Genomic DNA, 23,636 nt, shown 5'->3' with positions numbered 1-23,636 from the left:
GTCCATTCACAATGTTATGCAACCAACACACTATCTGTTCTCCAGACCTTTTGTATCATTCCATACTTAAACTCTATACTTACTGGCATATACTTTTCCAATGATCTCATTTTTTTCTGCTATCAATATACCCTAAGATGCAAATGTATCCCCTTCTAAGAACAGACACAATCCCACTATTGTCTTGAAACCTAGAGGGATAAAAACAAATTCTGGGAGTAGAAATCTTCCTTTTTACTGCTATCTCCCCAGAACCTAGCACATGCCTGACAAGTACAGATTCAAATATTTATTTGCTACATGGCCCAAGTATGATCCCACAAAATTTATGGTAAAAGGAAAAATAAAGATTTACAACGCTGAGATCTGTTGGTTACGACCTTAGCCAATCTTAATCATCACTACCAGTGGGACATTCTAGCACTGGGAACCTCCTGACTTGATACAATTTTAGTACTCAATCACGCAGGAACCATTCTTGCCAAAATGTTTGATAGGACTCTAATCTTCTAGACCCAGGTTCCAGTTTACAAGCAATACACTTTAGGAAAACAAACTATACAGTTTAGAAACAAATTTATTTTGGGGGCGCCTGGGTGGCTCAGTGGTTTAAGCCACTGCCTTCGGCTCAGGTCATGATCTCAGGGTCCCACATCGGGCTCTCTGCTCAGCGGGGAGCCTGCTTCCCTCTCTCTCTCTCTCTCTGCCTGCCTCTCCGTCTACTTGTGATCTCTCCCTGTCAAATAAATAAATAAAATCTTTAAAAAAAAAAAAAAGAAACAAATTTATTTTTTATTTTTTATTTTTTTAAGATTTTTATTTATATATTTGACAGATAAAGATCACAAGTAGGCAGAGAGGTGGCAGGGGGGCGGAGGGGCTGAGCAGGGAGCCCGATGCGGGGCTCGATCCCAGGACCTTGAGATCATGACCTGAGCTGAAGGCAGAGGCTTTAACCCACTGAGCCACCCAGGCACCCCAACAAATTTATTTTAAATGATAATGTCACTCATACAACTATACTTTTTGACAAAGGACCAAAGATAATTCAACATTTCACTGTGTTAAAAACGGTCTTTTTTGGCAACTGGTGCTCTAACAACTAGATATTCATATCCTCCCCCCAAATCCAAATACTAACCTACTACATTTCACAAAAACTAATGCAAAATGGATCATGGATCAGACTTAAATGGGAAACACAACTAAAAAATTCTAGAAGAGAAGCATGTGGGTGGCACAGTCTTAGGTTAAGCATCTGACTCTTGGCTTTCAGCTCAGGTCACGATCTCATGGTCATGAGACAAAGCCCCCACCATGGGCTCCACACTCAGCAGTCGACCTGGGTTCTCTCTTCCTCTGCCACAGGCCCCAACTATGCATGCACTCTCTCAAATATTTTTTTGGTATATGTGCTGCCAAAGCGAGGACAAATAAATATTAAAAATTAAAACTTCCAGAAGATAAGAGAAAACTTAAGCTTGGCAATGAGTTTTTAGCTCTAAAACCAAAAGCACAATCCATGAATGAAAAAACAGGTAAGTTGGGGTTCATTAAAATTAAAAACTGCTTAAAAATTTTTATAACTTAAAAAAATAAAAAACTGCTCTGTGTAAGACACTGTTAAGAGAATGAAAAGATAAGGCACAGATGAAAAAAATTTACAAAAGGAGTTTAAAACTTAAGTCTACACAAAAACCTGCACACATATGTTTACAGCAATTTTATTTATAATTGAGAAAATGTGGAAGCAACCAAGGACGTTCTTAAGTAAATGGATAAACAAGCTGTGGTACCCCCAGATAATGGAATATATTATTCAGCTCTAAAAAGAAATGAGCTATTAAGCCATGAAAAGACATGGAAGAAACTTAAAATGTGTATTACTAAGTGAAAGAAGCCAGTCTGAAAACACTATATACATACTGCATGAGTCCATATACATGACATTTTGGAAAAACGCAAAACTATGAACAGTAAAAGGTTAAGTGGTTGCCAGAGGATATGGAGAAGAAGGGATGTAGATGTACGTAGGCAGGGCATAGATTTCAAGACAGTGAAAACGATTCTGTGCAAACACTAGAATGGTGGATACGTATCATTACACATTTGTCAAGACCAGCAGCATGTACACCAAAGGTGAACCCTAATGTAAACTGTAGACTTTGGGAGTAATGTCAATGTAGGTTCATGAAGTGTTATTAAATATACCACTCTGGTGTGAGATTCTGATAGTGAAGGAAGCTATGTGCACACAGCAGAACAGGGTATATATGAGAAATCTCTGTACTTTCCACTCAATTTTGCTATGAATTTAACACAGCTCTTAAAAAATAGCCTATTTGGGGCGCCTGGGTGGTTCAGATGGCTAAGCATCTGCCTTTGGCTCATGTCACGATCACCAGGTCCTGGGATCAAGCCCCGTGTCAGGCTCCCAGCTAAGCAGGGAGTCTGCTTCTCCCTCTCCCACTGTCGCTCCCCATTTGTGCTGTCTCTCTCTCTCAAATAAATAAAATCTTAAAAATAAAACAGAAAATGAAAAATAGCCTATTTTCTTTAAATTATGTCCATATAGGGGCGCCTGGATGGCTCAGCTGGTTAAGCTACTGCCTTCAGCTCAGGTCGTGATCCCAGATTGCCGGGATCAAGTCCCGCATCAGGCTCCCAGCTCCACAGGGAGTCTTGTTTCTCCCTCTGATCTTCTCCCATCTCATGCTCTCTCCCTCTCTCTCTCAAATAAATAAATAAAATCTTTAAAGTATGTCCATGTAAAACCGGCACACAAACGTTTACAGGAGTTTTACTCATAATTGCCAAAACTTGGAAGCAACCAAGATTTCCTTGGTAATAACAAGGACAGGGATAAACTATGGTACAGACATACAATGAAATATTACTCATCAATAAAAAGAAATGAACTACCTAGACACAGAACAAGGAGCAACCTTACATGCATACTGCCAAGTGAAAGAAGCCAGCCTGAAAAGGTTACATACTATATTCGGATTCCAACTATACAACGTGCTAGAAAAGGTGAGACTACAGAGACAATAAAAACATCACTAGTGGAGCGCCTGGGTGGCTCTGTGGGTTAAGCCTCTGCCTTCGGCTCAGGTCATGATCTTAGGGTCCTGGGATCGAGCCCCACATCAGGCTCTCTGCTCAAACGGGGAGCCTGCTTTCCCCCTCTCTCTGCCTGCCTTGTGATCTCTGTCAAATAAATAAATACAATCTTAAAAAAAATATATCACTAGCTGCTGCTGTGAGGGGAAAAGAGATGGGGAGGCATACACAAGTGGAGCACAGATTTTTTAGGGCTGTGAAACTATTCTGTATGTTATTCTAATGGCAGATACGTGACAATACACATTTGTCAAAACCCAAAGAATTATAAACACATGAATGCAACTCTACTGGAATCTATGGACTTTGTGTGATAATCTCATGTCAATGTAGGTTCATCAGTTTTAACAAATATGCCAACCAATGCAAGATATTACAGTAGGAGAACTGGGGGGGGCTGGGACGGGGTATGTGGAAACTCTACTTCCTGCTCAGTTTTTCTGCAAATCTAAAACTCCTTTAAAAATAAAGTTTGAGGGGGGCGCCTGGGTGGCTCAGTGGGTTAAAGCCTCTGCCTTTGGCTCAGGTCATGATCCCGGGGTCCTGGGATCGAGCCCCGCATCGGGCTCTCTGCTCAGCAGGGAGCCTGCTTCCTCCTTTCTCTGCCTGCCTCTCTGCCTACTTGTGATCTCTGTCAAATAAATAAATAAATAATCTTTAAAAAAATAAAAAATAAAAATAAATAAGTAAATAAAGTTTGAGGGCCACCTGGGTGGCTCAGTTGGTTAAGCTTCTGCCTTCGGCTCGGGTCATGATCCCAAGGTCCTGGGATCGAGCCCTGCATCGGGCTCTCTGCTCAGCAGGGAGCCTGCTTCCCTTCCTCTCTCCGCCTGCCTCTCTGCCTACTTGTGATCTCTGTCAATAAATAAATAAAATCTTGAAAATAAAATTTAAAAATAGTAAATAAAAATAAATAAATAAATAAATAATAGTCTGAGGGTCCCTGCATGGCTCAGTCAGTTACGCTTCTGCCTTCAGCTCAGGTCATGATTCTGAGATCCTGGAATTGAGTCCTGCATCAGGCTCTCTGCTCAGTGGGGAATTTGCTTCCCCCTCTCCTTCTTCCCCCTGCTCTAATAAGCAAATAAAATCTTAAAAAATAAGAATTAAAAAAAAAGTCTTGGGGTTTCCAAGTTGATTGAGCATCCAATTCTTGATTTTGGCCCAGGTCATGATCTCAGGGTTGTGGGATCATGCCCCATACCAGGTTCTACACAAGAGTCTGCTTAGGATTCTCTCTCTCTTCCTTTCCCTCTGCCCCTCACCCTGCTCATGTGCTCTCACTAAAATAAATAAAATCTTTAAAAAAACAAAGTCTTATTAGTTTAAAAAAAAAAAAAGAAAAGAAAATACCAGTTTATGTCACAAAAAACAAAAAAATAGAGGGACTGTTCAGAGCCAGCAAATTTTTACTACAAAGGGCCAGAGAATAAATATTTTAAACTTTGTGGGACATACGGTCTCTATCACAACTACTCCACTATGCCACTGCGGCATGAAAGCAGCCACAGACAACACATAAATGAATACGCATGCCTTTATTTATGGCCACTGAGATTTGAATTTCATATAGTTTTCATATGTCATGAAATACTATGCCTCTTTGGATTTTTTTTTTCAACCATTTAAAAATGTTAAAACCAAAGAACTGAAAACAGGTACCTAAACAAATACTTATACGCAGATGTTCACAGCAGCACTATTCAAAATAGCTAAAAGGGGGCGCCTGAGTGGCTCAGTCAGTTAAGCATCTGCCTTCAGCTAAGGTCATGATCCCAGGGTCCTGGGATAGAGTTCTCCATCAGGCTCCCAGCTCAGGAGGGAGTCTGCTTTTCCCTCTCCCTCTCTCCCTCCCTTCCCCCACCCCACTAATGCTCTTTCTCTCACTCATTCTCTCTCTCAAATAAGTAAAATCTTTAAAAAAAAAAAAATAGCTAAAAGGTAGAAACAATGCCAAAATCCATCAACATTGAATGGATAAACAAAATGTGGTATACCTATGTCAATGATTATTCAGTTGTAAAAAGGAATGAAATACTGATAAATGCTACAAATGTGAATGAATCTCAAAAACACACTAAGTGGAAAGAGACAGACATAAAAGGTCACATATAGTATGATTTCATCTATATGAAACCCAGAATAGGTTAATCCACAAACACAGAAAGTCAACTAGTGTTTACCAGAAGCAGCAGGAGAGGGAATGGGGAAACTGCTTACTGATACAGAGTTTCTTTCTTAAGTGCTTAAAAAGTCTTGAACTTGACAGAGGTGACAGTTACACAATGTACTGAATATGCTAAATGCCAATAAATTATACATTTTAAAATGGTTAATGGTTAATTTTACGTTATGTGAATTTTACCTTTTTTTATTGATACAGGGAAAAAACATAAAAGCTATTCTTGTCTGGTGAGCTGTACAAAAACAAGTGGCTAGAGAGACTTGGCACATTGGCTGCAGTATGCTGACCTCTGTTCTAGATAAAGACTAAGGAGTCATAATTAAATGCAATGACTAAACAGGACTGACTCCTGAACTGAAACCGGGTTGGCCTCCCTGCTGGGCAGGGAGCCTGCTTTACCCCTCCCTCTGCCTGCTTATGCCCTCTCTCGGTCAAATGAATGAATAAAATCTTTAAAAATAAATAAATAAATTTAAGACAGTTTGGGGAAAAATGTATTTCATGAATGTAGAAAACTGGGTTGGGATCACCCAATACGAAGTCTGACATCATGTTAAGATTAATGTTCCAGTGCTCGCTTCGGCAGCACATATACTAAGATTAATGTTCCACATTCCTCAAGAATAAGAGTTGATAAGAGCTGGGCTGAAGAATGCACCTGGTTCCAGGAGTCTTCTGGAAAAGTAACGCTTTTCAATGGACAGGCTCAATCAGGCAGGAATACTGAGGACCTGTGCCTTGTGAACATGGATGTAAGTTGGATCATGATCACTACAATATAGGAAATTCCTGAAAAATAACACATGCATGCACGCACGCAGCACAAAACACACTAATTTGGCACTATAATCCTGTATTCCCACTGACTTATAAAACTGAATTTTAAAAAACTTTCCCCCAGGCAGGGGGAGGGGTTAAATGGGTGATGCGTTTAAGGAGGGCACTTGTTCTGATCAGCGCCAGATGCTGTACGTAAGTGATGCATCACTAAGTTCTATGCCTGAAGTGATATTACCCTGTATGTTAATTAACTGGAATTTAAATACAAACTTGAAAAAAAAAACTTTTCCTCCCAAGGGGGAAAAAAATCTGACTGTAGAAATTAAACGACCGCTTAAATTATTAAATTAAATTATTCAACTTAAATTACTCAACATCTCTGGAATGACCCATATAAAATTTTACAGCAAGAAAAAAGAAGTTATTTATCCCTACTGCAGGTTGTCCTAGACCAGCAAGGCCCAAAAGAAAGATAATGTCAGCTACATGTGTAATTTTTCTTAGCATCTGTATTTTTTAAAGGTGAAATTCACTTTTAATATATTTTAATCTAATAAATCTATTCATATGTAATCAATAACAGTGTTTCAATATGTTGGTATCTCTTTCTGCCCATGGGTCCTGTCCGGGTGCTTTAATAAAATCACCTTTTTCCATCTCCCCCCCCTCCCCGACAAAGGGCATTATCATTATAAAAACATTTGGGGTAATTTAGATTCTTATTCCATACGAACTCTTCAGACGCAATGTGTATTTTACACTCTCATCTCGATTTAGATGAGCCACACTTCACACGCTCAATAGCATGTGACATTGGCCTTACTATACTGGACAGGACAGTCTAGCTCTTGGAAGAAGCAACAGAAGCAAAGCTTAGAAAATGAGCTACCAAGAAAGTCATTTAATGTATGTGTATGAATCTCCCAAGACAATATATACTGAAATCGTTCTATATTTTCATATGATAACCAGGTAAACAACACTTCACCAAGGCATAAACTTACAAACTAACCTCAATCCTGCTCTGGAACCCTCCATGATATCATCCAAACAAAGAAGTTCTCACATCTCTATTCTGGTAAGAGGAACTTTACTACACATTCCCACACAAATACACTGAATTGGGAGTTCTGTCCTTTGGCTTTCATTACCAGGTTCAGCCTGAAGACTGGAATGAAGAGGAGCTGAATCTTTTGTTCCACCCTCTACCACCACTTTCCCAAAGTGATAAGAAATAACAACATTTTAACTTGGCATTTTCCTTTGTCCACTAACCCCTCTCCACATAATTTTGTCCAACTGACTTTCAACTCCCGCAAGAGAGATCATGTCAAATCCATACTCTCCAACTCAGATGGCTGCTCCCAAATTAACTGCAGCCTCTTCCTCCTGACATTCCCTTATTTCTAAAGGAAATTCTGTCAGAACAAATGGCTTTAGGAGAACAACTAACGACGCTTCAAGATCAATCTTCTTCAGTAAGACCACTTACTGAAGAAGTAGAACCTACTCCCTAATGTGTACAGATTACAAACAAAAATGCCACAGGTCACTACAAAAGTAATTTAAATATACTTGATGATCGATGATAAGCTAATAGTTCAATTACTCTTTCCTACTATCCTTCCCCAAATGTTTTCCTTGCCCCCAAAAGAAAGCGGCAAAATTTTCACAGTTTTGAGAAAGGGAAGTATTTCTTACTTGTCAGACTACAAACAGTAACTTTGACCCCTAGTTGTGGAATTTAGGATAAGCTGAGACAGTAAATTTCTTAAGTTTTGATCTATTTATTGGTCAGAAAAGAAAATATACATCTTGAGCTAAACAGCTGAAGCTATGTTTATTTCTTCTGGCTTCTTCCCTTTGATTAAACCTTTCTAGGTGTATTAAAAAAGAGCCATAATTTGGCTCAAGATCATACCACATTGTTGAATTTTGCTATCTTTTGGTTACTGACCCTACAAAACACAGATTCTAATAACTAGTAATTATAAATATTTATAAAAATACTAAATCACTATCTTTTAAATTCTTGATATAAAGTAGAAACTGTGTGTGTACAGAAAAAGACATGGAAGATACATGAGCTGATAAATGGTTACTTCTGGGAAAGGATTAGTATTGGAGAGTTCAAGAGCATCAACCTTATCTGTAAAAGTTTAATTCTGTTCAATAGTGCATTCATATTTTATTTCCATAATTAAAAACTAGTCAGATCTGAAATACATATAACTTATTCAGTTTTGAAAATTATAATAGATACCATTTATTGAAAGTTGTTTACAAAGCAGTCTACATTCATTATCCCATTAAACCCTCTAACAACCCTAAGAAGATATCATTATTGCCCCTTCCCATTTAGAAATGAGTAAACTGAGACTCAGAGAAATTAGGAAGTGCCCTATTCAAGGTCACACAAATGCTGGGACCCAGAAGGAACTCCAAAACCATACTAAAGCAAACTCACAGGAAATTTAACACATTGGTTATAGTCCTATTAAGAGAATACTGAGTTGGGCGCCTGGGTGGCTCAGTGGGTTGGGCCGCTGCCTTCGGCTCGGGTCATGATCTCGGGGTCCTGGGATCGAGGCCCGCATCGGGCTCTCTGCTCAGCAGGGAGCCTGCTTCCCTCTCTCTCTCTCTCTGCCTGCCTCTCCGTCTACTTGTGATCTCTCTCTGTCAAATAAATAAATAAAATCTTTAAAAAAAAAAAAAAAGAGAATACTGAGTTAATTCAGGAGTATAGAAAAAGCTTTTTTTTTTTTAAAAAAGATTTTATTTATTTATTTGACAGAGATCTCAAGTTGGCAGAGAGGCAGAGAGAGAGAGAGATATAGGAGGAAGCAGGCTCCCTGCTGAGCAGAGAGCCCGATGGGGGGCATGATCCCAGGACCCTGAGACCATGACCTGAGCCGAAGGCAGAGGCTTTACCCCACCGAGCCACCCAGGTGACCCAAGAAAACACTTTCTACCTTTTGCCCTTGTTAAAGAGCTCCAAAAGAAAAATCTGCTTATTTGTCAGCCTCAATAAAGCAAGCAGTATGAACATTCTGAAGTATTTGATTGGCTTATTAACCATGCTGAACATGGTTGTAGCATCCTGAACGTAATGAAAGTTTTAAGAGATTTAAGTAGAATTGCACTGAGCCAGGTACCGTAGGCCCATATTTCAACTATTTTCATTAATTCTAGGTGACGTACAACAGACAGTTTCAGGTGGACTGCACTTTATGGTATGGATTTGTTTCTAATAAAGGGGGAAAAAATCTATGATTTGAGTTTTATCTACCAAAGAAACCCCATAATTTTCTTTACACCAACTATAAATGATCTAGTAAAGACACTTAATTCAATCAATATGTATGTACCAATTTGATTTACATCACCACTAGAAGATCAGCTAGGAGTCCTGCTACAACAATCTCTAATGTAAGGGAACTACTCAGTCCCTGGGGAAGCCCTTGATTCCTGAAATTCTCTTTTCTTCTTAGTTTAATAAGGTTTAGCTACGTTCAAGGACTCTTGAAATCCAGTGAACAGCCTATTTTTTAACCTGATCTTGCCCAGGATGGCACAAGAGATGTGGTTAAGCCTGGATGAAATACACACAAGGCTTATTTCTGCTCTTACACACCACATCTTTCGTAACAGCATTGTTTTTGAGTTGGTTACATACTCTGGACTCACATGGCAGACACTTTAATAAATCTTAGCCCTGTTTCAACTTCCATCTTGCATAGTTTTTCTGGTTATTTATATCTAGTTCAGGAAATCTTTACTGCTAACGCTACAAATTAACTTTAGTACTCAGCCAGGTTCTCAGAGAGTTTCAAACATTAACATGATCCTAAATGAGATCAGAAAGCTACATATCCTTAAAAATTTTTTATAAAATACTTATTCTCCAATTAAGGAATAAAGAGATAAAATCCACTAAAATGATGGGAAAAACATGGCATTATAGTTTATAACCAATAATAAACTAAAGAGTTTTCTACAGCAAATAAATAAATAAATAAGACGAAACAGTTATCTTCCATCTACAGGTTTGGTACTGCTCACTTACATCCAGCGGCATCAGCTCATATACACATGCTGTTTCGAGTTCCTTTCCCAAACTCTAGTCCCCCATCTACCATCTTTCCTTACAAATGATGACCTCATGACGTTTTAAAGAACATCAATAGCTTAAAAGCTAACAATTATAGTTTTCCTTTCCCACCATACTGGGGCAATCCCGCCCTCTTTCATCTTGCCCCTAACATTAAGTTACCTCTTCACCCTCCCAGTGGGTCTCAGTAATCTCACTCAGATATTAAAACAACTAAGTTCTTTTTTTTCAAGATTTTATTTATTTGAGAGAGCGGGAGAGAGAGAGAGAGCGAGCAAGCGCACACGCGCGCGTGCGCACAAGTAGGGGGAAGGGCAGAGGGAGAAGCAGACTCTCCACTGGGTAGGAGGCCAATGAAGGGCTCGATCCCAGAACCCCAGGATCACAACCTCAGCCAAAGGCAGACACTTAACTGAGCCACCCACACGCCCCAAGACAACTAAGTTCTATGTTGTGCTTTTCCCACCTTCCTATCTAAAATTATGATTTCTTGGGGTGCCTGGATGGCTCAGTCCTTAAGCATCTGCCTTCGGCTCAGTTCATGATCCCAAGGTTCTGGGATCAAGCTCTGTATAGGGCTCCCTCCTCAGTGGGAAGGCTGCTTCTCCCTCTCCCACTCCCACTGCTTGTGCTTTCTCTCTCCCTTGCTGTATTTCTGTCAAATAAATAATATCTTTTAAAATAATTTTAAAAATTATTATTTCTTTGGCTCTCTTCCCTCACCCATTCAAGATTTAATATTTCCAGAGAAGCCATTATTTAATCCTGATTCCTGAAGTTCTATCACCACAGTCCACCCAGTTCTATCTACTTATAGCCATGAAATAACTCTTTTCTTTTCTTTGCCACTACACTGAGACCAACCAAGTAAAGCTCAAACTTCTGTCTTCTCTTTAAAGTTTCTACAACTGATTGTTATATTTTGCCTACTGATGACAATTTAAAAAAAACAAACTCAGAAAATTTAAATAGGCCAAATATGTATGTTATGTTATGCTGTGTTCTACTAGACTGTAACAATTAAAATACAGAACAGTGCCTTTGACATACTTCACAGAATACATAATTCTAAAATAATTTAGAGGGGCGCCTGGGTGGCTCAGTTGGTTAAAGCCTCTGCCTTCGGCTCAGGTCATGATCCTGGGGTCCTGGGATCGAGCCCCGCATCTGGTTCTCTGCTGGGTGGGGTGCCTGCCTCCCCCCACTCTCTGCCTGCCTCTCTGCCTACTTGCAATCTCTGTCAAATAAATAAATAAAATCTTTTAAAAAATAATAATAATTTAGGAAATTACTGGGGCACCTGGGTGGTTCAGTCAGTTGAGTATGTGATTCTTAATTCAGCTTGGGTCATGATCTCAGGGTCATGAAATCGAGCCCCACACTGGGCTCCGTGCTGAGTATAGAACCTGCTTAAGATTCTCTCTTTCCCTCAGGGACCCTGGGTGATTAAGCATCTGCCTTTGGCTCAGGTCATGATCCCAGAGTTCTGGGACGGAACCCAGAGGAGGCAGCTCCCTGCTCAGCAGGGAATCTGCTTCTCCCTCTGTCCCCCCCACCCCTCCGCCGCTCTTGCTCACCTCTCTTGCACATGCTCTCTCTCAAATAAAATCTTTTTTTTTTTTTAAGATTTTTTTTTTTTTATTTATTTATTTGTCAGAGAGAGGGAGAGAGAGCAAGCACAGGCAGACAGAATGGCAGGCAGAGGCAGAGGGAGAAGCAGGCTCCCTGATGAGCAAGGAGCCCGATGTGGGACTCGATCCCAGGACGCTGGGATCATGACCTGAGCCGAAGGCAGCTGCTTAACCAACTGAGCCACCCAGGCGTCCCTCAAATAAAATCTTAAAAAAAAAAAAAAAAATTCTCTTTCTGCCCCTCCCCTCCTAAGAAAAATTTAAGATTCTTAAAAAATAGAAAAGATCCTTATGTTTAAAAAAATAATAAAATAAAATAATTTAGGAATTACAAAGTTATAAAAATAAAAAAGTTCAATGGTGCCTTTGGGCCTTTTCTCTTCTCTTGAGATCATCTAGTTCTCTTCCCTATGATAAAAGATATGTTATTTAATTTTAAAATTTTTGGTAATTTTGGGGGCTCCCGGCTGGTTCAGTTGGTAGAGTAGGTGACTCTTAATCTTGTGGTTGTGCGTTTGAGCCAAACGATGACTGTACAGACTGTTTAAAAACTTATTTAATTTTTTTTAAAAGATTTTAAAGATTTTAAAAGATTTTTATTTATTTATTTGACAGAGAACACAAGCAGGCAGAGAGAGAAGGAGGGGAAGCAGGTTCACTGCTGAGCAGAGAGCCGAATGTGGGGCTTGATCCCAGGACCCTGGGATCATGACCTGAGCCGAAGGCAGAGGTTTTAACCCACTGAGCCACCCAGGCACCCCTATTTCTTAATTTTTAAAGATTAAAGCATATCAGAGCTAAGACAATAAATAGATGATCAGTGAAAAGTTGCTGATATTTTTTCATAAATATTTTTTCATAAATTATATCTAATTACAAAGAACAAAATACGTTTTTACAGGAAAGACCTGACAGTCATACCTGTAACAAAGTTATCAAACCTAGCATCACCAAGAGTGAGGCAACCTGATACTGTGTCTCATGGAAGGATCCAATAATATACACAAGTGGTACAGTATTTTTGCCAAAATATTTAACCTAATTCTAACCACCTAAAGTCTCATAAACTTAAAACTAAAATGCTCCTTTCCTCATGTTTTAGTCTCAATTTTGCCTTATCGAAGTTTCTCTAGGAGGATCTCCAACAACACTCATAAAGAATGGAGTTGTATGGGCGCCTGGGTGGCTCAGTTGGTTAGGCAACTGCCTTCAGCTCAGGTCATGATCCCGGAGTTCTGGGATTGAGTCCCACATCGGGCTCCCTGCTCCACGGGGAGTCTGCTTCTCCCTCTGACCTTCTCCTCTCTCATACTCTCTCTCACTGTCTCTCTGTCAAATAAATAAATAAAATCTTTAAAAAAAAAAAAAAAGAATGGAGTTGTAGAACAGGTATGGATTTGGTGTGGACCTCAATTTCCTCACCTATAAAATGAGATTGTATAAAATACTGCCAACCTCAGAAGTTGCTTTAAAAATCAAATAACATGCCTAATAAATGTAAAATGTCTAAAATACCCCCTGGCTTTATTAGAGCTATTCAGTATATGTCAGTTGCCCTACCATAAACACAATTGTTCTCTATCATGTGTCACGGTTAACAAAGGATTTTTATACACATATAGTCTCATCATCTGATTCTCCCTGTAAACTATAGCTACAAGTCAGTAAAAATGAATACAGTAACATAAATCTTCCCACAAGGAGTTAATTTTTCGAACATTATAAAAATCAAAGCATTTATATTCATTTGTACATGTTCTTTATACTGGTAGTACTGGTTTTGCATACTCCCAATTTACACAAATTTCAGTTACCACATTTTAATTAAGTAACATCAGTCCCCCAACAACATACTTCAAATTTTAATTACCATGGTATATATGAACTGTGACTAGTTGCATAAAATACAAACTTTACTGCAGGTTTCTCAGTCCACAAATCACTATGTAAATAACAGTTTGCATCATGATCAGGAACCAATCTCCTCACTTCTTTCAAAGTCTGTTAGGGATGAGTCACTGGGCATACTTTTCAGTTCTGTACACATAAACAGCAAAGTGTATAGCTGTGTTCCTCCTACTCTACCAGTGATAAGCCCATTTACAAAAATGGGCAATCAAGAGAGGGAACTGGCCTACAAAGGTGAAAATGAAGGAAAGAAATGATGGTGCTTGGGTGCCTCAGTTAGTTGAGCATCTGACTCTTCACCTCAGCTCAGGTCTTGATCTCAGGGTCTTGATCTCAAGGCCCCCACTGGGCTCCGTGCTGGGCAAGGAGCCTACATAAAAAAGGAAGGGCAGGGAGGGCAGGGCAGGGATGAAAATGGATAAAACTGGAAGTAAAATCTGAATAGGAAATAAATGGAGTTAAATCAGAGGAACTTAGTACAGGTAAACTTTTCAACATAAATAAGGAAACTTATTGTGGCGACAGGATGAAGATGTCCCAGAGAAGTGACATCAGCAAAAAAAAAAGCTTAAAGAACTCTCAAAGATATTGCATGACACTGAAAGTGCAAAGGATTAATGATGGAAGCCATGGCATCCAAAAGACATTTGCTCCACATCATAAATTATGACAAGAGCAGGCAAGCATTACTTAAACTACACAGCATGGGATTTTTTTTGTCTTTTATTATTATTATTATTTTTTAATTATTATTATTTTTTAAAGATTTTACTTATTTATTTGTCAGAGGGAGAGAGTGAGCAAGCACACACAAGCAGGGGATGCAGCAGACAGAGGGTGAAGCAGGCTCTCTGCTGAACAAAGAGCCTAATGTGGGACTTGATCCCAGGACCCTGGGATCATGACCTGAGTCCAAGGCAGATGCTTAACTGACTGAGCCACCCAGATGTCCCAATTATTTATTTATTTTTAAGTGGGAGAGAGAATGTGTTCAAGTAGAGGGTAGGGGGTGGAAGGAGAGGGAAAGAGACATATACTTTTTTTAAGATTTCATTTTTTTTTATTTGTCAGAGAGAGAGCACAAGCAGGGGGAGCAGCAGGCAGAGGGAGAAGCAAGCTCCCCACCGAGCAAGAAGCCCTATGTGGGGCACCATCCCCACCAACTGAGCCACCCAGGCGTCCCAAGGGAGAGAGAGAGTCTTAAGCAGGCTCCATGCCCAGCACGGAGCCTGAAGCAGGGCTCAATCTCATGACCCTGAGATCATGACCTAAGCTGCAATCAAGAGTGAGACACTTAACCAACTGAGCCACCCACATGCCCCTAAACTACTCAGTAAGTTTTTAAACTAAGAAATAAAACATTTTATTTCGTTTTTTTAAAGATTTTAAGTAATCTGTACACCCAAAGTGAGACTCGTACTCACAACCCCAAGATCGAGAGATGCATGTTCCACCAAGTAAACCAGTCAGGCACCTCAAGAAATAAAACACTTTATTATTTATTGATTGGCTGATTTTTAAGTAGGCTCCACGCCCAACACAGGGCTTGAATTCATGACTCAGAGACTGAGCCAACCAGGTGCCTCTAAAACACTTTATTTTTTATTTTGTAAAGACTTATTTGTTTGACAGAGAGAGACAAGGAGAGAGGGAACACAAGCAGGGGGAGTGGGAGAGGGAGAAGCAGGCTTGCAACCAAGCAGGGAACCCAATGTGGGGCTCAATCCCAGAACCCTGGAATCATGACCTGAGTGAAAGGCAGATGCTTAACCAACCCTAAAAACACTTTAATATTCAATGTTCTAATGCCTTAAATTAGTGTACCTAAATAAATAAGCACACCAAATATTAGTTTTACTATTTTTTCATTTCTTCTTGTATTTATAGTCAACAGTGAAATAGTTTTTTAGTATTTTAACAAAAGATTTAAAAAGTCACTTCATAATTTTTCCGTTGATCATCTTGTGTGGTTTCAGTTTGCATGGTCGTTTTTATAGTCCCACACTACCACACAAAGTGAAAACTGCCTGTACATATGTATGTGGATATATATATGGGGGGGTGTTATATATATATATATATATATTTTTTTTTTTTTTCTCACTTAGTCCCAAACCATCTAAGAGTCGTAAGTTGCATATACCATGGCTCTTTCACCACTAAATACTTAAGTGTGTATTTCCTAAGAATAAGAATATTTTGGGGGGGTGCCTGCGTAACTTGGTGGGTTGAGCCTCTGCCTTTGGCTCAGGTCATGATCTCAGGGTCCTGGGATCGAGCCCCGCATCGGGCTCTCTGCTCAGCGGAGAGCCTGCTTTCCCCTCCCCTTCTGACTGCTTCTCTGTCTACTTGTGATCTCTCTCTCTCTGTCAAATAAATAAATAAAATCTTTAAAAAAAAAAAAAAAGAATATTTTTTTAACCTAACCACAGAACAGTTGTCAACTTCGATAAATGCTTCAAGTTACTTTTTAAGAATCTATCTATTCTTCAGAAATGAAAGATGGAATCAATGCCTGCTGTTCAAAGACAAAAACAGTAGCTATTAAATTTATAAATTGGTTTTTCAGATGTAATATCATTCAGGCAATTATACAGTTTAACCCCTACCTTCTACTTGAACATGTTCTCTCTCCCACTTAAAAAAAAATAAGTAACTGGGACACCTGGGTGGCTTAGTCAGTTAAGCATCTGCAGTGGACTCAGGTGATAGTCCCAGGGTCCTGGGATTAAGTCCCACATTAGGCTCTTTGTTCAGTCGACAGCCTGCTTCTCTCTCTGCTTGCTGCTCCCCATGCTTGTGCGTGCTCGCTCACTCTCTCTGACAGTATCAGTAGTAAAAGTAAATGGATAAAAATAAAGTAAGCTGGGTGGGGGGGAACCTGGGTGGCTCAGTTCGTTAAGTGTTAACTCTTGATTTTGGCTCAGGTTGTATCTCAGGGTTGTGAGATGGAGCCCCACATCATGCTTCATGATGGGCGTGATGCCTACTTAAGATTCTCTCTCTCCCTCTCCCTCTGCACCTCTCTCTCATTCTCCCCCGCCCCGCTCACTCTTGATCTCTCTAAAAAAAAAAAAAAAAAAGAAAAAGAAAAGTAAATGGGTAAAGAAAACTTCTTAAAGCTATTTAAACACTTCCTAGGTATATAGGGAAAAAAATAATTTTTGTAACCCTTACTTTAAAATACGTTGTAATCCTTCCAGAAATTCAACAACCACAAATGGAACCTCATGATGCTACACAAAAATGCTAAATTAAATACATGACAGGGTTTAAGTACACAGTACAAAAAAAAAAAAAATTGTCACAAGTAGTCATGGACAGAAACTTATTTGTATTTATGTATGTATGTATGTATGTGTATATATATTTTTTTTTGTATGTATATATTTTAAGACAGTTTATTATTGTTGTTTTAAGTAATCTCTACCCCCAACATGGGACTTGAACTCAGGACCCTGAGATCAAGAGGCCCATGCTCCACCAACTGAGCCAGCTAGGTGCCCCAGGAAAGAATTATATTTAATTGAATTCATGACATTATTTTTTTTTAGCACCTGCCATATGCCAGACACTGTTAATATTCTGGTTACTAAGTGTGGCATGGCTCCTGCCCTCAGAATCTACAGAGAGTAAGCAGAAAGACAATCAGGATATATTCTGCTATCTGCAGAAGAGAGGAGAAGGGGCACCTTATCTAGCAGGAAAGGAGCGAGATGTCAAAAATTTCCTAAAGGCGGGGCGCCTGGGAGGCTCAGTCATTAAGTGTCTGCCTTCGGCTCAGGTCATGATCCTAGAGTCCTGGATCAAGCCCTACATCAGGCTCCCTGCTCGGTGGGAAGCCTGCTTCTTCCTCCCTTTCCCTCTACTGCTCCCCTGCTTGTGTTCCCTCTCTCGCTGTGTCTCTCTGTCAAATAAATAAATAAAATCTTTAAAAAAAATTCCTAAAGGATATAACTAACATCTAAGCTGAAATTTGAATAATATACAGAATTAAAGAGAGGAGGAAAAGTGTTCAACTCAGACAGAACTGCATATGCAAAGGCCCAAAGTAAAAGAGGGGATAGAACTCTTAAGAAAAAATAGCTGAGCACAGTATCATTTTCAGTTAATGGGAAAAGAGAAAGGGAGAATATGGTGTAACGGAAAGAAATTCAACCTGAAAAGACCTGGTTTCCAGGCTTTGCTCTACAACTTAATAGTTACATAACTTTAAGACAATTCTCTTTTCCTCTTTGGGCCTTTATTTCCTAATGAGCAAAATGAGAACCATATTATTCCCCCTCAAAAGGTTGGCTCTAGGATCAAATTTTTATTTTTTTTTTATTTTTTTTTAAAGATTTTATTTATTTGACAGAGATCACAAGTAGGCAGAGAGGCAGGCAGAGAGAGAGGGGGAAGCAGGCTCCCCACAGAGCAAAGAGCCCAATGTGGGGCTCGATCCCAGGACCCTGGGATCATGACCTGAGCCGAAAGCAGAGGCTTTAACCCAGTGAGCCACCCAGGTGCCCCTAGGATCAAATTTTTAAAAGAATTTTTTTTTTAAAGAATTTAACAAGCCATAAAAGCAAAAGAATGATAAAAAAGAATTTCGCTCACCAAAATAAACCATTAAGAATATATAAAGTGACAAGTCACAGACTGGAAAAAGTATTTGTGGCTCATATGTCTAAGAAAGAACTTATATCCAAATATAATAAAGAATCTACAAATCAACAATTAAAAGATGAACAAGCCAATAAAAGGTGGGAGGGAGATCTCAACAGACATTTCATCAAATGGCCAATAAGCTCATGGAAAGGCATTCAATATCATTAGCCATCAGAGAAAAACAAAATTAAAATAATGAGATACTACTTCTACTGGCTAGAATGGCCGATTTCAAAAACCAAATGAGGGCGCCTGGGTGGCTCAGTGGGTTAAGACTGCCTTCGGCTCAAGTCTCAGGGTCCTGGGATCGAGCCCTGCACTGGGCTCTCTGGTCAGGAGGGAGCCTGCTTCCCCCTCTCTCTTTGTCTGCTGCTCTGCCTACTCTGTCAAATAAATAAAATATTTTTAAAAAGGGGGGGGCAGTTCCCATACATCAATGGTGGGGTTGAGTATAAAATGGAACAGCACTTCAGGAGTTTAGCTATCTTCGAAGTTACACATGCATTTATCATAAGACCCAGCAAGTACAGCTTCGTATACGAAAGCACATCCATACCAACTTGCATAAGAATATTTATCACAGCCTTATCCATAATACCTCAAATGGAAAACAACCCAAATGTCCATCAAAAAGAGAATAAACAAACTGTGGTATACATACACAATAGAATATTTTCAGCAATAAAAAGAACAAACTATGAAAACACATGGACAAATCTCAAAACCATGATGTTACATGAAAGGAGCCCCTCACAAAAGAGAACCTGCTGTAATTCCATATATATATGAACACGAAGTAGGAAAACCTATCTATGGTGATACAAGTCAGATACAGGGATGGGAAGGGAAACTAACTGCAAACGGGCACAAGGGAACTTTCCACTGGGATGGAAATGTTTTCTGTATGCTATTTTGAATAGACACCACATTGTCAAAAACTCACCAAACTGAACACAAAACCTGTGCATTCTAATGTACGTTATATCTATATCTCAATTTTTTAAAAAATGACACTATGGATATACAACAGCAAAATCCAGAAGGTGGGAAATTCTGTAAGACAAGTGACTGCTTTTTTTCCACCAGAAAAGAAAAAGAAAAAAAGGGGGAAAACAACCAAAAGGTTAAGAGAGACTTCAGACACACAGCAACATACAAAACATACGGATGGACCTTGTCTGAAAAACACACACAACCAACCACTTTAAAAAAAAATGATTTGGGGAAATTTGAACAATAAAGATATTAAGAAATTGTTCAGGGACACCTGGCTGGCTCAGTCAGTAGAGCATGTGACTCTTGATCGCAGCATTGTAAACTCAAGCCCCACACTGGGCGTGCAGGCTATTTAAAAATAAAATCTTGGGGCGCCTAGGTGGCTCAGTGGGTTAAGCCTCTGCCTTCGGCTCAGGTCATGACCTCAGGGTCCTGGTCCTGAGTCCATAAAATGGTCAGGGTCCATAAAAAGGAAATTATTCACTGTTTTACTCTGATACTAGTGATGTGGCTATGCTTTTAAAGTCTTTGTATTCCAGAGCATCATGAATGAATCTCACAATTTGGGGCAAAACAAGCCAGACACAAAAGAATACATACTATATTTTTATATTTCTTAAAAGCTCAAAATCAAGTAAAACTAAATTATAGTGCTAGAAGTCTCCACTGGGGAAGAACAACAAACTAGTGATTGGGAGAGGCATGAGGAAGCTTCTTTGTTATTTTTTTGTTTTGTTTTTAAAGATTTTATTTATTTATTTGACAGAGAGAGAGAGCGATCACAAGTCAGCAGAGAGGCAGGCAGACAGGGAGAAGCAGGCTCCCTGCTGAGCAGAGAGCCTGATGCAGGGCTCGATCCCAGGACCCCGGGATCATGACCTGAACCAAAAGCAGAGGCTTCTTAACCCACTAAGCCACCCAGGCACCCCATGAGGAAGTTTCTGAGGTGGCGGCAATTCCAAAACTTGACTGAATGGTAGTTACAAGGGTGTTCATTTTGTGATCATTCACTAAACTGTAAGAAGTTTATGTTGTATGCTCTTTTCTGTTATGTGCATTATACTTCACAAACTGTTAAGTTTAACTTTTACTACTGATTTATTAAAAACTTAGATATATAAAACTGAAGTATTTATAGATTAAATAAATAAATCCCATCTGGGATTTAATTCAAAGTAACTGAGAGGGAGTGGAGGACACAGATGAAAGAAGAATGCCTCCTGTCAATGATTTTTGCAGTTGGTGATTAAGTATACAGTTCATTACACCACTGTTTACTCTGTACACGTTTACATCTTTCTGTAAGTTTTTTACTGCTTATAACCTCAAATATTGCACTTCTAGGGAACAATCATATATCAGAAACATAGAAAAACGAATACATAATTAAGTTCACTGTGTTTTTATTTTGAATGGCCCTCCAAGTGAATACAACTTAATGCCCGATAACAGAAAAATGAGCAAATAAATTAGAGGATGCCACAGTGTAAACTTGCACAAGAGTTTTTAGTGACATGTAAATGATAGTGATAAATTAGGGAAGCAAGATAAATTCTATATCAAGCATAATCTCAGGTATATAAAAATACTTTTTTTTAAAGATTTTATTTATTTATTTGACACACAGAGAGAGAGAAAGAGAGAGGGAGAGAGAACACAAGCAGTGGGAATGGGAGAGGGAAAAGCAGACTTCCCGCTGAGTGGGGAGCCTGATTCAGGGCTTGATTCCAGGATCCTGGGATCACAACCCAAACCAAAGGCAAACGCTTAATGACTAAGCCACCCAGGCACCCCCATAAAAATACTTTTAGGCATGGTTTAAAAAAAAAAAAAAAAAAAGGAAGATATGCTAAAATGGTGATGCTGGTTAAGTTTGGGATCATGAGGGGCACCTGGATGGCTCAGTGGGTTAAGCCTCTGCCTTCGGCTCAGGTCATGATCTCAGGGTCCTGGGATCAAGTCCCGAATTGGGCTCTCTGCTCAGCGGGGAGCCTGCTTACCCCTCTCTCTCTGCCTGCCTCTCTGCCTACTTGTGATCTCTGTCAAATAAATAAATAAAATCTTAAAAAAAAAAAAAAAAGTTTGGGATCATGAGCAACTTTCTTGTATTTTTCACAACCAGGATATGTAACTTCTATCACTGGAGGGGGTGGGAGGAGTCCTCTTAAAACTATTGATTCTATCAAAGTTGAGGGAAGAAAGCAAAAACATCAATAAACTGTGGAAGAGTTATCACTATTACATTCTAAAAGACTGATCAAGTGGAAATGGAAAAAGGTAAACAAAATTTTACCCATGGGAAAATCCTATTTGAATTTTTCTCAAGTCCTTTGTATTATCCCTATATTTAATTACAATTCTAGGAGTCTTTTTAATATCAACTAATCCCTTAGTACAATTAGCCAATAAACTATTTTTAGAATTTAATAGCATATAAAAAAGCATTATACCCAAAAGAACTTCTTTTCAGAAACTGAAGAGAAACTATTTCACAGCTAAGCCAGTGCTCTGGTTTAAAGTCTGCTGGCAATGAACCTAGCAGAGGCTTGTGAAATGAACAGATTTTGATTCAAATGGACATGTGTCAGCTTGCCATTCAATTTCCATTAGAGCTTCAGCAGAAGCCAATGAAGTTTACTAATAATGGGCAGGTATACACAGTCATTCAAATGATTATTACAACAGAACAAGGTTGAGAAATTATAGCCAATTGTTTTCTCTTTTCAGATGGGTATTAAAACTAAGTCTCTCACCAAATTAAGGAGCTACATCAGGTGATTAGAAAATTCTCAACCTATGAAGAATGAGAAAGCTGTTCTTACACAGGGAAGGCTGAGAGGCAGAGATGTGCTGCCTTTCTTCATCTAAAACCACCACACACACTTGACCATGGCATTAGAAATTCCTATTCTACTTTTACACAGTAGGGTTATTTGGCTCACCGCTGGTATAAAGTCACAACCTGACTTAAGATGGCACAAATATCAACGCAGGCTTTCTTGGGGTGCCTGGGTAGCTCAGTCATTAAGCGTCTGCCTTCGGCTCATGTCATGATCCCAGGGTCCTGGGATCAAGCCCCGCATCGGGCTCTCTGCTCGGCAGGAAGCCTGCTTCTCCCTTACCCACTCCCCCTGCTTGTGTTCCCTCTCTCGCTGTGTCTCTGTCAAATGAATAAACAGAATCTTAAAAAAAATAAATAAATAAATAAAAGATAGCCTTTCTTGAATATGCTATTATAATGCCCACATGGATTCCATAAAGGGAGAAATGCAAAAAATATAATTTATTTAAACAATAAAAACATTTGGGGCGCCTGGGTGGCTCAGTGGATTAAAGCCTCTGCCTTCGGCTCAAGTCATAATCCCAGGGTCCTGGAATCGAGCCCCGCTTCAGGCTCTCTGCTCAGCGGGGAGCCAGCTTCCTCCTCTCTCTGCCTGCCTCTCTGCCTACTTGTGATCTCTGTCTGTCCAAAAAAAAAAAAAAAAAAAAAGACAAAAACCTTTAATAAGGCTTTGTACAGAATTTTTGTAATGCTTTTTAAAAAAACTAAACTGTACACCCAATGTAGGGCTCAAACTCATAATCCTGAGATCACAAGTCACATGCTCTACCAACTAAACAAACCAGGCACCCCCAGAATTTTTAAAATATAGAATCTAAATAATTTTGTGTCACATATGAAGAACTGGTAAAAAACGAAGAAATGAAGTACAGAAGAAAATGGGTCTCCCCAACTGTTTGTGTCCTCCATAACATACTGTTTGGGCTGTTCCTAATATTTTCATAAATAACACAGAAGATAACATGGTGGTAACACCATGAACAGAGGGAGATAAACTGAGAAAGCTCACAAGCCAAGCGAATGAATGTTACATGATTAGCTCTGACTTGGGCAAGGTAAAAAGTCTAGAAAAAAATTAAGCAATTCATATAGGAATTAAAATAAAATGGTTTCTGAACTAATTTTACCCAATAAAAATTCATCCAAATCTATACTGATAACTTCATGACATTAGCCAAGAATCTCTGGTAGGCTTTTTCATAAAGCACACTCAATAATTGGCAAATTAAATATACTACCACAGACATAAAAATTAACATAAAAAATAAAAATCAGGGCCATCTGGGTGGCTCTGTCAGTTAAGGGGCTGAGTCTTAGTTTGGGCCTAGGTCATGATCTCAGGGTCCTGGGATCTGAGTTCCAGGTTGGGCTCCACACTCAGTGGGGAGTCTGCTAGAGGATTCTCTCTCT

General features: G+C 39.3%; 1 protein-coding gene across 3 annotated transcripts in view; it reads right to left on the bottom strand.

The window, feature by feature from the left end:
- KDM2A (lysine demethylase 2A) overlaps positions 1 to 23,636 on the bottom strand; it is a 112,017-nt gene that overhangs the window by 69,534 nt on the left and 18,847 nt on the right. The window lies entirely within an intron of this gene.

This window comes from Lutra lutra, chromosome 10 (assembly GCF_902655055.1).
Source record: "Lutra lutra chromosome 10, mLutLut1.2, whole genome shotgun sequence".
Taxonomy (NCBI): Eukaryota; Metazoa; Chordata; class Mammalia; order Carnivora; family Mustelidae; genus Lutra; species Lutra lutra.
The sequence above is the reverse complement of the archived record's forward strand: the minus strand, read 5'-3'. Positions and strand labels throughout refer to the sequence as shown.